Genomic DNA, 14,760 nt, shown 5'->3' on the forward strand with positions numbered 1-14,760 from the left:
TATCCTCATCACCACCATTATCATCATCACCATTAGTATCATCATCACAATTATCGCCATCGTCACCATTATTATCAGCAGCACCATTAGTATCATCATCACCACCATTATTATCATTACCATTAGTATCATCAACACCATTATCGTCATCACCACCATTATTATCATCACCACCATTAATGCCATCATCACCATTATCGTCATGACCACCATTATCATCATCACCACCATTAATATCATCATCGCCACCATTGTCATCATCGTCACCATTAGTATCATCATCATCACCATCATTATCACCACCACTACTATTACCGTTAGTAAAGGTGAAAGTTGTCAGCACTGTTATGTCACTTTAACAAAGGCACTATTAACATCTTCCCGGGGTTAAACCCAACAACAACAACAACAGCATCAGCAACACCGCCATTAGTGGTAGAAGTTGGTGTTGTTGTTGTTTTTCTGGTTATGCAAGTACTATGAAGAGAATGTAGATGAAAAGTAAAATGGACGATTTAAAGTAAAGAAAAAAGTTTTATTTATTTGACTGACAAATGGATAGATGCAAGTACTCGGGTTACTAAATACAACTCCGGTGGCCTAGTGGTTAGAGCGTCCGCCTCGGATGCGGGATGTCGTGAGTTCGATCATACCAAAGACATCGTAGCGATATGACTGAAAAATTGTCAAAGCTGCTTGAAATAATGATAACAATAATAATAGAGAATGTGGGTTAAGAATAATTATTAGATAAAAGCATATAAACATGCAGAAAGGCTCGTATGCAAACATTGCAGTTCTACTGTGATAATTAGATAGGAATTCATTCTGCCCTGTTATTGTGTTTTCTCTACGTTTGACTGCCTGCATTAAGCTTGCACAATCCACATGAACAACGTAGTCATATAGTTATACAGTGATATGATCCTCGAGACGTCCTTGAAGTAGTAGTTTGTAACAACATAATTCACTCATATAAGGTAATATTTGTATAACCCAGCTGGCGGGTCATCCAGGCAAGTTGACCTATTTATAACCTAGCTGGCTGGTATACGCTTATAAAAATGTGGTAGTGTTTGTTTTAATTTGTTTATAGCAACAGGATTTAGTACATGGAAAGAAGAAACATACTTTGTGTATATACAGGAAGCTAAGATTTTGAGGAATTTGTAGAAAATCTGTAAGTAAATTTCTTTTTCATATGATTATAAAACCGTGCAAATACATATTCATATTTCATGTGGTCACAATGGGTGACAGCTACTCAATCGATGTATTTTGCGCGTATCAGTCTGACCATATAATTATTCTTTCACCCGTGTTCTCGGATTCAGCCAATGTGGGTATGTGAGAAAGTTTGCCTGTAGCTTCTCGTGGGTCGGTGGTTCTTTCTGTGGTTTTCCAGGGTTCTTCTTCCACCATTAATACTGGCCGCCATGCATAGCCTATCGTGTGCTGAAAAATGGCGTTAAACCCTACAACAACAACAACAATCACCCGTGTTCTTCTGTAGTCAGTGTATGGAATATATGATAGCCAATTGAGGACAACATATTTACCATTCAAAGAAACTGAACAGTGTACATATGCACATTTTTCTAAACGCTGTTCGTTGCCGTCTGCAACTACGAAGTAACCCAAATGTGTGCATGTACAGAAATTTGTGTTATCTGAGAAAAATATGTACAAGTAAAAATTGAGTTTTCTTTGAAATATAAATAATTTGGTTTCTCACGGCCATCGTAGAAACATTACTGTAACTACATTAGTTTAGAATGTGTTTATTATCACGTATTGACACAAATATATAGAATGGATGAGTTCAGACTTGATATATAGATGCGTAGAATCTTTGAGGTCAGACTTGATACAGACACTTGTCATGGTTGAGGTCAGAATTGATACGGAACTATAAGCTACCAATCGTTTTGGTAACAACTTAAGTGTATGACGATAGTGACTCTATTACCACCATTATCATCATCACCACCGTTAGTATCATCGTGACCATTATCGTCATCACCACCATTATCATCACCATTAGTATCATCATTACATTTATCGCCATCGTCACTATGATCATCATCACCGCCGTTAGTATTATCATCACCACCACGATTAGTATCATCATGACCATTATCATCATCACCACCATTAGTATCGTCATCACATCTGTCGTCATCGTCACTATTATCATCAGCAGCAGGGAGAGCGAATCCCACAAGTTTTTTTCGTGAACAAATCATTCTATTAATAATTTTACAAAAATAACTCTTATTTTGGAAAACAAACCCTTATTTTAGTAAATATGACAATAAAGGTGTCTATTTACTAAAATAAAAGGTTTAATCATATAATCTAATCTTGGAAAACGTTATTGCGGTAATGATTTAAATGTTAAAACCATCGTGGATTTGCGCCCTCCCTGCTGCTCTCTCTCAGCGAGAACGGGAGATATTTTTTAACTGAATAACGTATCAAGTCCAACTCGATACCGTGTCCGAGGATTATGTAAATTTATTGTTACAAGACCGTGTGATTTTCGCTGTGCATGACTGAAGAAATTTCTGAATTTATTGATGTCCATGTCTCCGCTGCACCAAGTCTGATGAATATTTCGTAACGTGTGTACGTCAACTCCGTTGAACACCGCGAGAACGTTACAGTTATCTCTGATCACTTTTGGAATTTGTGTATACCGTTGAGTTACATAAATGACATCTGTGTTTTTATGACGACCACGGGAAAATATTCTTGCAGGGTTTGTTTGTTTATCCAACATCACATCATCGTACACAACTAAGTTGTTAATTGATCCATCGATGTCATCAATGCCAGGTGCATCATTGATATCAGTTATAAAATCAACTACGTCTTCATCGCGTTCACTGACTGCTTTTGCACTCTCGTTGAAATCTTTTATCACATCATAGCATCGCTGATCGTCCGCAGATGGAGCAATCAAATATAGCTTATCCCATTTCATCCACTTCATTATCAAATTTAACAACAGCTGTGTTTTACCCGACCCAGATGGTCCTATGATAATCATTCTGATTGAATTTGGTAACACACTAACATGTTTAATTGGTTTTTTTTCTTCGTCGCGGAAAAGTCAGTAACTTCCATTTGTATACAAATAAATAATATTATGGATTTATATTGTGTGAAGTGCAAGGCACGAACCCCAACAAACGACCTAACAACGATTACAACAAAAAATAACAGAGAAGCGCTTTCTGGTAGATGTGCTCGATGTGGCACAAAAAAATTTAGATTTCAAAAAAAAAGTTTAGCGGAGGCGACATTGCAGCCCAACTTGGAAAACTCCCTGGAGCTCCCTGGGCAAAGTATCCCGGGGAAAAACATCTTCCCGGATACAACTACTGCGGTCCTGGAACCAGACTTGACATAAGACTCAACAGCGACGATAATCAACCAAAACTTGGCGAGTACCCGATAAATGCTATCGATGCAGCTTGTCATGTTCATGATGTAGCTTATAAAAACCCTGATTTGCAGCAACGACATATCGCAGACGTGAAATTAATTCATTCACTAAACGCCATCAAAAATAAATCCCTCAGAGAATCACTCGCTAACTGGTTAATAAAATCCGCAATGAAATCTAAACTAGTATTAGGCGCTAGTAATTAATAACAATGCAAGCATTTCCAATGGAGGCGATTTATTATTCCCCAAGCGGATACTGGAGAGGTAACGCAGCAATTAATAAACTCGCCAAGTCAGCGTCGGTGACAAGTGAGGTTGCCAAAAATTGGCTATCAAAACAGGCAATATGGCAAATTTATTTACCACCGCCTAGCCTAATCAACTTTGCACATTTCAATGTTAGTGTACCCAACGAAGTTCATCAGGCTGACATACTATTTCTGCCACATGATGTTGTTCGTCGGAAAACATATAAATACGCGTTAACAGTGGTTGATGTTGCAAGTAGATACAAAGATGCGGAACCGTTAACAACTAAAACGGCGTCTGAAGTAGCCGATGCGTTTAAACGAATTTATCAGCGAGGACCTGGACCACAAGGTGGTCTACGATGGCCACATCTGCTACAAGTTGATCCTGGCAAAGAATTTCAAGGTGCGGTATCATCGCTGATGAAGCAACATAACGTTACCATACGACGAGGACTTACTGAAATTCATCGTGATCAGGCAATCGTTGAGAGATTTAATCGAACACTCGCCGAAAGATTATTTGGATATCAATACGCGAAAGAATTTATTCAAGATGCGAGATCGCGCGAATGGGTTGCAAGATTACCAAGTGTGATAACTGCGCTAAATAACGAGATCACCCGAGCCACTAACATGAAACCTGCCATCGCGATCACAAAAAAATATATACGACATGATTCTTCAACATTGGCAAAGCCAGCGCCAGTGCTGGGCAATGTTACAGTTAGATATTTATACGAACCAGGCGAACTTGAAGGTGGTAAACGAAGAGCGACTGATCCCATTTGGAGTGTTACCACACATAACATATCCACCGTGACAAGATCAACTGGCAGACCAGCAATCTATAGATTAGATTCAACTGCTCCTCAACGCGGATTCACCAGTGAGCAGCTTCAGTGATTCCCGATGATACACAATTACCACCAAAATCACTAAAGTGATCCACACTTAAATAGCTGCAGCGGCGCCTCTGCGTCTATTACACTCAAGACAGGTCAACATGATAGTTTCACGTGTGTGGCCAAGTTTGCTATTTTTTCTATCTAACGTAAACTGTCTTGTGTCATTTTTCGGATATCGCCATAACATTACACAATTGCAATTCGCGCAATGATTATTTTGTTGTTGTCGTAGCGTAATTACGAATTCAACATCTAAACATTGATCAAACTCCCGATTATTTTTTTTTGTCGCTGTGTTTGCAATCGGTTAATTTTTTTCTTATCGTGTCAGTCATCGCTGACTCATCAACGGCTGATGTCGTCGACGTATCTAATACAATTCTTCCTAGTTGAGATATTCTTCGCACTCTTGACACAGCCAAGTAAACTAAATTGGCCACTCGATGCGATCATCAACAATCCAGACTTTTGTGTCTTCGATGGTTAATCCTTACGCGGAGTGAATTGTCATAGCATATCCTAACACCCATGGAGATTTATTCATAGCAAGTGCAGCATCAACAGCACTCGTATCAACTAACACAATATCATTTAACACTAAATTCTGCTTTTCCGATTTTCCTGGAATATCAACATCGATATTTTGCAATCGTGTATCATCTGGTCTGTAACATAACGGTACCGGCAACGTTGGGAATTTTTCTCGATGTAGTTGAAATAATCTCCGCTGAAGTGTGTCTCTTACTACTTTTCTACTTGCCACTATGAGATCACTTGGGTTCCAACTTTGACAGAAGTCTCTCATGGATGTCCTTGGAATTACCTTACGCATAACTACGCATTGAATTTTTATTATTCTGCAGCCTAATCAGCTTTTTAAACGTCTTTAGTTTTTCATCAAGTGCTCTATGATCATCAGACACTTCTTCGTAATAATCAACAAAATTCGTCAACCAATCATGCGGAGATTCACCTGTAAACGGCGGTGGTTGGCCATGATCACCGCACATAATAACTGCAGTATTCTTCGTCATCAACCATTCAAGAAACTGCTTTAGCGTATCCAACGGTACAGTGTCTATTTCATCCCACAGGATATTTGGGGGGATATACTTTGTGCCCATTCGTTCAGGAGTCCATGTGCCTCCGCTGTATTTGAAAAAACTGTGATATGTACAAGAATTAACTCCGCGTTGTTTCATCTCCCTGGCAAGTCTATGTGTGGGCGTTAACACTATCATGTCAGAATTTCGAAATAACTCAATTACTCGAGTTGTCTTACCACAACCACCTGGTCCGTTTAGATAAACAGTTCTGTGTCAGGCAACAGGATCATACACAGATGGTAGCAACTTGTTGGAAGATATTTCAATCATCGCTGATTCACGATAAACGTCTTTAATTTCAACATCAGCTGATTCACAATATCCGTGTAATCTTTCATTTTTCACTCTCCAGCATCCCCATGATGAAGATTCCGTTACGACGCTATTTACCAGCGGTAAGTATTTTTTTGCTATATAAAATGAATCTGTTGCAACTCTCATTGCGGTATTGGGAAATCTATTTATCATATCTAGCAAATTTATAGAAACATAAGACAGCATTGAAGATCTCAAATGTGTGTATTGACATGATTCTCCATCAAGGTAACTAACAATCGTACCTAATTTTTTTCCGTTCGACAACAACGCATCTTCACGGTGACAAAATACATCTCTTGCGGCGGCGTCAGCTATTATAAAATTTAATTCGGCATCATCGAAAATTAATCTATTGTGATGTATTTTGTGATCATACGCTCCTCCTTGAGTAAATTTCCCTATTAATTTTCGTCCGAGATCCTTCGCTACACTTTCACTGTTTTTAAGGTAAATCTCAAGCATTTCAGGAGCTCCTTTGATAATAACATCCATGGGGGTTTCTGGACGTTCTCGAGCCCATTTTTCGATAACTTCTTTTTCAGTAACAACAATTGGTGTTGGTAACCAAACTTCAGTTTGACGACTATAACATATAATTGCTTCATCGACCATCAGCGACGTTAGCACGCCACTGTCAAGCATGCATCTCAGCAACACCATGGGAACCCAACCTTTCTCTGCGAAATGTCTACCGAACCATGCATAATTGATCGGGTGCAAATTCTCAGCAAATCGAAATGATGTCACCCGGGCGAATCCAGTCAAGTCAAAATCAGGTAGCGGTCCGTCAACGGATACTCTTGTTATCAAGTTGGTCGGATGTCCAAATCTAGTAAAATATTCACTGCATGAGCCGTACCCGAGAAAGCTTCCCGGATAACACGCAATCATATCCAAGGATATCATATCGCGGTGATCATACTCGGTATTCCACAACCCGCCATGACCATATTCAACACAGCTCAGCTCGATATCGTCGAGGAAATTACCGCGAGTTGGTTTCCATGAATTTCGTTCCCTGGCTATGTGAGCAGCAACACTTGGAACAGTAAAACAGCGCGTCAGCAACTGATCGATGAAAGACTCGTCAGATGAAACTGAGTATTTTTCCGCGAGTGTTTTCATTTCGTGTTGTAACGACTCACTTCGGTATACTTCTCCGTTGGGTCTCACAAACTGATCATACTCGGAATCTTCATTACTTTTAAACAACCATACCGACACAGGATCGGTTTTGCTCGCTTCATAGATACAATCAAATATGTTTCCGTGATAATATCTTACAACACGGTCTCGCGGAAATATCCTAACTGATTCAGTCCAAGCATGACTGTTATGATCAATAATTGCTATTGGTGATCCATAACGGTTGTATTTTGATTTGTATAACTCTTCTCCGGTCAACGATTCTACCCTTATAGGAAATCTTAATAAGCGTTCTAACGCAGCAACATCCGCTATTGATGCTCAGCTATCTCTGACTCGATTAGCCCATGTTGTTATCTTGGATTTTCTCGACGGCGTTAAACCGTTGCCTCGCATTGCGTTGCTGAAATGTTCTGTCACTCGTTCGGCTACACAATTCAACGTCGAAAATCCTTCGGATTTTGTCGACGACGTAGTCGTACACGTAGTCATTCGCATCGGAGCGAGTTTATCAATTTTTGGTTTTTTTACAACATATAACCCGTAAACAACTGCAGTTACAGGATACGCTCTGGCATAATATGGAATATCAATTCCAACGAGCATTCCTGGTCTGCAATTACGACTTAACAAAACTGTTTTTCCGTTGGCAAGGACAGGATCACGTTTATCACGGATAATCCATTGTTGATCACCGAGTTCATCATCGACACCGACGATAAATTTTATCAGAATATAATATTTGCTATCATCAAGATATTTAACAATGTTGCCCGCGCGCGCATCTATCATCGTACCGTCGATGACATCATCCTGGAAAAGATCTTCAAATATATCTTCGGAGACATCTTCAGAACTCTCACGGATAATTTTATACGTCGAGAATACGTGACTTGCACCATCATCACGAAATTCCTGTTTCGCGCGTCCGATGATGCTATTCAGCGTTGCTAAATCCTTTCGTTGCGCATCGGCGGTTAACCTATCAAGGTCAAATCTCCTCCCGGTTGGTCTTATCGATGACAATCTGTCAAATTCTTCTTCCATATATAACGGTAACACAAATACGTCTAATTAAAAAAATAGCAACTATGTCTAATTAAAAAAATAACATAATATATATGCCTGAGAACTATTGTCAATGGAGAATCGCAGGTACTAAACAGCGATGCCAGCGAAGATGTGTCGGCGAGTATTGTGCATCTCATAATCAAAATTTCAAGCGAGGATCCAACGGCGGAGTTACTTGTGCCGTATGCAATATTGCAATCCGTGGAAAAACAAAATTATGTTCAGGTTGCGGCGGTAAGAGATTTCGTGAGCTCGCCAGGTATTACCAGCGTAAGCATAATCGTATCCTCACAGAACAGGAATATATTAACAACCACCCGAACTACTATTTAAACAAACAAAAGGCACTTAGTATAGACAAATGGAATTCAGAAGACATCCAATCTACACCAACTACGAAGCTTCATCAGATGGAACAGTCAGAAACTGCAGATTAAAAAAACCACTTGGACTTATCAGTAACTGTGGTTATAAACAAGTTATGGTCTATAAATCCGGCGAAGGAAAAAATTGTTATTCACACAGATTTGTTTACGAATGCTTTCACGGACCAATTCAGCGAGGACTTGTCGTTGATCATATCAACCGAGATAAATTAGATAACCGTATCGAAAATCTAAGAACTGTTACTTATCGCGAGAACTCTTGTAACACAACAAGAATTCCTCAAAGGCTTCCTCCGCAGCCTGTTATTGCTGTTACAGATGACGAAGAAATCGAATTTCCGTCAATATATTCTGCTGCTAAATATTTTTCTATAAACTCAGGATCTATTTATCGAAATATCAGACTTGTAACAAAGTTTATATACTCGGAAAAATACGATAAATTTATATCTTTTTATGAACCTGCCTAACGTTGACATCGTATTAAAGACAAAAAAATGCTAACATATATGAACGAAGAAATCATTGCAACACTTACCGATGAAATCCATGCCGTGAGAAAATTTACCACAAACAGTGAAATTTTTAATTCTACGTGGTTGACAGATCAATACGACAGCGTAGTAGAAGCTCGCGCACAAGGTTATAAAACTCATAAGCGCGAATACAGAATAGCGAAGATGCTCAATGATGAACTTCGATATAAAATTATTCATCAACACCGAGACCAAATTAAAATTTTCGTGCCGGTAGCCCGCACCATAGCGAGGATTCTCAACGACATCGGAAAAATATTCAAGCAAGAAAAACTCTCAAAAGTTCTTTCTGATCAACTCGATAAATTACTCATCGACGAATAAATTTCCATAATTTATTATGGGTAATAATTCCTGATAATAATTTCCTGATAAAAATTACCCATAATAAATTTCCGGAAAATAATCTCCGAAAAATAATTACCGTAACAATTATTTTAGCGAACAATTGCAGTGTTTTTGACAAAAAAAATTTTTCGCATATTTTTTTTACCGTCGTCATAATAATTTTCCATAATTTATTATGGGTAATAATTATCCGGAAATTATTTTTTATCGCTGTTACCATATGAAGGTAATTCTCGATGTCGAACAAGTCAAACAAATTCAACTTCAACGTGGAGTCGTTCCGATCGCTGATATCGCCAAACGGTTTCGTGTCGGTTATAACAGAATTTATGAAATATGGCGCCAATGCGATCCTGACTCGATCAGACCAACGAAACCTAATTACGCCGAGATAACATCGTTGACACGTCAGCGAGATTCTGCAACAGAGCGCTGCCAGCAACTCGAAGAAAAAATAGCGCAGTTGACGGCAGCTAATGACCAACTCGTCGTCGACGTGTTAAGTGCCCGCGAGGAATCAACTAGATTAGCAGCCACAATAACTTCCATGGATGCAAAATGTCTCGAATTAGGTGTAACCATGCATCTTGAAAAGACGATTCAACAGCTAAAAAAAAACAGAGCTGCAATCGAACAAGACTTTACCCGACAACATCAGCGTAATCAGGAACTCGGCGAGAAGCTCAGCAAACTAAAACAAGATAACAGCAAATTAGCGAATTCATTCGCCGCGCAGGCATCTGATAAAACCGCCAGTAAAAAAAGAAACGAGTAAAGATTGCCCCTATGGGTTTACCCAACGCGACAGATACTGACTGGGAGCAACAACTGCGTCAACTTGAAGCGGTGTTTAACAGGGATTAATTCGATAACACGATTATCATGATTCGTTCAAGAAATTTAATCGCATCATCGTCGTGGTAGGGAAATTTATTAGTTTCATGATAATCCGAAAACAATCCATCGCGGCGGTAGGTATAATAAAAGATTCCTACGAAAGAATATTTGGTATCGTCTCTGTATTTGCAACAGTCAACGCAGTCAGCGAATAATTTCACGTAGTGTCGTCTGTAGTCAAAGCCCATCTTCATATTAATAAATTCTTGTTCATCATAGCCGGGCGGTTTTATGATAATATTATAGATATCATTATATTTTAGTTCGACAGCAGGTTTACAAGGATACGGGTCCCAATACTCGTTGCGTTAATATGAAAATATCATCGCGCTATATTTGCTTGAATATATATGTTTAAATGCAATATCAAGGAATATTTCCACCCGTGAGAACGTTATCTAACTGCTCCCGGGACAAACACGAATGTGCATAGTTCAAAATTTCATCATCGCTGAAGAACACGTAAATGTAATCACGATCGCGCAATCGTTCGACATCGTCGTGACTCAGCAACATCTTATCGGTGCCGTCGCGGAAACACCGTATTCGGGTCCCCCCAAGACGATGATGAAATGGTGCATTAAATGCGGCTCTGATCGCATCGGCAAGTTCCCTTCGGTCAAATATGTGCACTCGAACATGCTGGTAAAATCCTTTAGGATTTCCATTTTCATTTTCAGTCATTATATGTATTTTTTTATTTAATATAATTTATCACGACGGTGCTGTTGCTGATTGTGAAACACAAGGTGTTTCTGCCGTTTCCCACCGGGGAGAAGCTTTCAGCTTCAACATCGGAATCACTGGAATCACTTTGTGATTCAGATTCAGATTCACAATCAATTTGTGTTTCAACACTTTGTGTTTCTGAATCACTTTGTGATTTATCGGAAACACTTTGTGTTTCTTCACTCGAAGATTTCAGGGACATGCTATTATGCTATGATATCGCTAATTGAAAGATTTCACCAGCAAGTTTACACTGATGGTCTCCCCACGCAGGTCCAAAAGTCTGCCCTGTTGGTCAGTGACTTTAAAATTTATCCTTGTCAGCGTAGGGTTATGACACCGCAGAAATACTGGATTGATTGGCTCTTGCACAATCAAAAATCCAGGTGGTTCTCTAGGAGTAAATGAATACAGTATATAACCTTGCTGGGCCTGATTTGATTCCGTCGTGGTTACGCTGTAACTGCCATCGATTACGTCACATACAAGATTGACCGCGACGACATCAGTGATATTTACTATCCCCGGAGAAATATGCCTGCCATCACCGCTGGTGGAATTGTCAACGCCGAAGTTACCGGGTTCTGGTAGTGTTTGCTTGTGCGCTGTCATGACATCATCGAAGGATCGATTCAGCAGCGCGGATAACAACGCTAACATCTCAGGGACAACATAACCGGGAAATTTAAAATTTCGTAATTCAGCTTCCGTTATTTTATAAAACTCCAAAAATTTTTTCTTCTCGGAAGCATCAATTACCATCTGAACCAGTCGCCGGTTATAATATCTCATTTCGTCGATTATTTGATTTATTATCTCAATATGTTTAATGATTTTGTCACGTGGACTGTATAAATCAGAAATATGTTCCTGGAAGGATTGTTGTAGAATTTTAAGTTGTGTTTTAAATAACTGGTTAAATTGATTAAAATCGCCTTCGATATCCTGCCGAGTGATGTTCCTTACGTTGGTAAATACCCAGGGGGTGAATTCCCAACCTGGCACTGCTCCGTCGTGTTGATCTAAACGATCAATATATTTTTCGTTATGTAATGGGTCCTTCATAATTTTATAGAACTCGCGTAACGTGGTAGAATTTCATGATATGACATGGTATCTGTGTAATAATCGGATTTTACAGGTTCTGGTAGACGTGGTTTTAAATCAGGTTTTTCCGTTGGCCACCCTAGCACGGTTCTGATTGAACTGTTATAAATGTCTACGTGGTAACCCGGCGTTGAGATTTCAATGATTGTTGACAACGTTGGCTCGTGTGCAGTGATTTATATGTTTGCTTCTTTTCCGGTGATACGTTTTATTTGACGCTGTATTTCTTTGTTGATTTCTTCGATCTGATAAGACCCTGTTGGTAACGCAATGGTGTTCCAATCTGGTGTGTCATCAGCGTTATTCTGATATGAAAAAACAAATGAGTTATTCGGCAACTGTCCGTGAAATGATGTCGACCTGATGTTGGGCCAACTGTGATATACTCGTAATTGTGCCAGCGCTATTTCTTTCACTGGAATTGCAGTTGGAAAATTAACATTAAATTCTGGTTGCGTCGAAGATATTGATATCATTGTGGTCCTTACCGGAGTTGTATTTGCTGCTATGTCGAGTAGCGCTCGATTCTGAAGTATCTCCGTCATTATTTATCTTCATCGTTTTAAAATTAAGATTCTTTGCACGCTCGTAATCGTTGTATGTGCTGGACATCAACGTGAATTCGGAATCTGATATTGTTGTGTCGTCAAGGCTGGACGATATCAACGAGGACAATTTCGAGTAGGCGCTGTTGGCCGCGTTGGCTAGTTGTTGATACTCGTGTAGTTTTGTTATCGCGCACGAGGATATTTTTTTTGCAATGATGTTAGCAACTCCTGCGATCGTCGTTGATGTCGAAATTGCGATAGTGATCACGATTGCAGTTGTCACTGGTGTCAGCGCTGATAATAGAACACCCGTGGATGCAACTACCATGGATACCGAATATACTGTAATGTCTAACGCGGTTACTCGGCGTTTATATTTTTTTATTTTTGTTGCGCATCTGTCAATGGTGTTTTTCAACGTTGATTGCCATTCGCGTACCTGATCATACCGGTATTGTTGAGCATCTAACGTTGTCGTTGATAATGATTTCATTATTCAAAATCATTGGTGATTTTCAATTACGCGGTAACCAATTGAGGCGTTTCTGCGACGAATTCCAAACACCACCAGTAAGATGTTGAGGTTAATTTCTCGTCTGCGGCTTCAAGTATAAATATTTCTTCGGTTCCGCTGTTTAGTATTACAGTTACAACCCCGGAATACTTATCGGTGGAATGTCTCCAGGGATATGTTGTGAAGATTTCAAACTTAGCGGCGGAAAACACAGACAATCTGTACGCGCCAGTGGCTGTTGCTGTATATTTGAGTGAATTATTTTGTCGGGACCATGTTGCGAATCCCGATGATACCGTGAATACGATGTTGGTGATATGCCCGGGAGTAACTGTAACGGGGACTTTAATCAAATTGGTTTTGGCAACGATATCAGGAATACCCGATACGATATCCTGCTGTGTTTGTTTGATCGTATTAATATTGGTCCTGATTTCAGAAAGGTTTACGTCGACGACTGGAGGAGTCCCAAAGAACTTATCCACGGTCTCACCAGTTTTTTGAAAGTTTCTTCGAAATCTTGTAAACGCGCCCACGTGAACATCATACTCTGCCCGCAACGTGGCTAGTTTACCATCAATGGTGTCTACATATTGTTTGTTTGCGGCATCTTCGGGACCTTCCGGATTTTTTAGAACGGTTATTTTGTTGCCGTTCATGCTGAGTTCACCTGTCATTGTATCACTGGTCTTTGCCACACGTCCTTCTGCGACTTTTCGTGCATCATCTCGCAGCATCGCAATTGATATCGACGAATCTCTGATTCTGCCGCTGTCAGTAAATACAACGATGTTGTCCGCGACAGCTCCAATAACCCTGCGAATTATGTCATTCCACTTAATATTACTGGTTTTTAGTTTGCCGTGCCTGTCCTGAAAAATAACAACCTCATCTGGGTCTATCCCGGTTAACGTTAGCAGGTTGTCAATTTCATCTTTGGTCGCATACGCTGATAAATCAATATCTTTTTTTTTCTTCCTTGGTTCTGCTTGATCTTCCGTAAATATCAACCATTATCTGTTACGTGGTTGTTTAAATTTGGAAATCACATCTGTGATTTCAACGTGTATTCATGCACGACTTTGTGAGGAGGACTCGCTGTTCTCGAGATCGCATCAAGAACATTTAATACTTCACGACCGCATATCGGAGGATCAATCAGTGTTTGTGTTGGCAGCGTTGACTGCCAAACTGGAATGTTGGAAAATCTTTGGACGTACCCGAAAAACTCAACTGGCGGTGCTAGCCCGTACGAATCAAAATAGATAATTCCACGTGGATCGATCGCGTAAGCAACCCAGTGAGTTCCAGGACCGTTTTTATTATCGAGATTAATAATTCCTGTTTCTGGATTATTCGGTCGTGCTGGTAATTCATCTCGCATAAATACACCTCTGAAGGATTTTATACGCAATTGTTTGACAGCATCAAGTAAATCAAAATTA

The 14,760-nt window shown here is 39.6% G+C and overlaps 1 protein-coding gene across 1 annotated transcript in view; it reads left to right on the plus strand.

Moving 5' to 3' along the window:
- The first annotated feature begins 1,056 nt into the window (after positions 1-1,056).
- LOC149784772 (uncharacterized) overlaps positions 1,057-14,760 on the plus strand; it is a 160,573-nt gene continuing 146,869 nt past the window's right edge. Inside the window, exon 1 of the mRNA XM_089932789.1 lies at positions 1,057-1,180. The gene's annotated coding sequence lies outside the window, so the exon portion shown is untranslated. The remainder of the gene's footprint in view (positions 1,181-14,760) is intronic.

The sequence above is a fragment of the Sinohyriopsis cumingii genome, chromosome 14 (assembly GCF_028554795.1).
Source record: "Sinohyriopsis cumingii isolate HCF-2022 chromosome 14, ASM2855479v2, whole genome shotgun sequence".
NCBI classification, from domain to species: Eukaryota; Metazoa; Mollusca; class Bivalvia; order Unionida; family Unionidae; genus Sinohyriopsis; species Sinohyriopsis cumingii.